This window comes from Arachis ipaensis, chromosome B10 (assembly GCF_000816755.2).
Source record: "Arachis ipaensis cultivar K30076 chromosome B10, Araip1.1, whole genome shotgun sequence".
Taxonomy (NCBI): domain Eukaryota; kingdom Viridiplantae; phylum Streptophyta; class Magnoliopsida; order Fabales; family Fabaceae; genus Arachis; species Arachis ipaensis.
The window spans coordinates 130,371,363-130,372,349 of NC_029794.2; the positions used below are offsets into that span (position 1 = coordinate 130,371,363).

Here is a 987-nt window from a genome sequence, read left to right on the forward strand (position 1 = left end):
TTAAGAGATAAAAAAAATTAAAATTTATTTTTATTTATTATTTATTAATTATTATAATAATTAATAAATATTAAATAAAATAAATTTTGACTATTTTTAATTTTTTTTATCAAATATTTCTGTTAATTTATTATTAGTTCAATTCAAGGTCAAGTTAATTTGGGTATGCATGTCTTTTAATTGGTTGTTTTAAACTTTTAAACTTTCAATATTGATAGACACAGTCACATTTCAGTTACTTTCAAATTTTTTATTTTTTATTGGCTTTCATTGTAGGCTAATTTTTTTTGGTATGGAAAAAATATTGGTGTTTTTGTTGAAAATGGGAGTATTTGGTGTAATTAGAGATGGGTGGATTTTTTGGGTGAGAAGCCAACACGTGGGGGGCGTGGTGGACACGTAGCAGCATTCTGGCCAACACGTGGGGGCGTGTTGGACACGTGACAGCTTCTTAGCCAACACGTGGGGGGCGTGTTGAATGATTTCCATACTACTGTAATATACTTCAAATATCAATATTCAACCAAAACACAATCTCTCTTTTCATATTAAAAATAATTTCTGTTCATTGTAAGATTGCCACTTGGTGAAGAAATGGGATCTTGCCATAGATATATTTTTAGCATTTGCAATTTCTTTTTGTTGAATTCTATATATGTATGACTAATCTAAGCTCTGAAAGGCCATGGTTGACTACATTATTATTTATTATAAACTGATACGTCATGGCAAAACAAATATATTTATTTATTTATTTATATCTAGCTATGTACTCGATCATCAAGAAAAAATCAGCACCCCTTATTATATTTGATCAATTTAAGTAATTGTCATATGTTCTTGCCTTCAGCAACATGAAAACTAGACCTGAAATTGGTATTATTATTATTATAGCAAGAAATTTATAGTTATTAGTATTATTGGTATATTATTTTAGAGAATGTAATTTTGATATATTATTAGTATAAAATAATTTTATGCGTATAT

The 987-nt window shown here is 27.2% G+C and overlaps 1 long non-coding RNA gene across 1 annotated transcript in view; it reads left to right on the forward strand.

Annotated features, from left to right (window-relative positions):
• Positions 1 to 987, forward strand: part of LOC110268062 — a 12,098-nt gene that overhangs the window by 454 nt on the left and 10,657 nt on the right. The gene's annotated exons all lie outside the window — the stretch shown is intronic.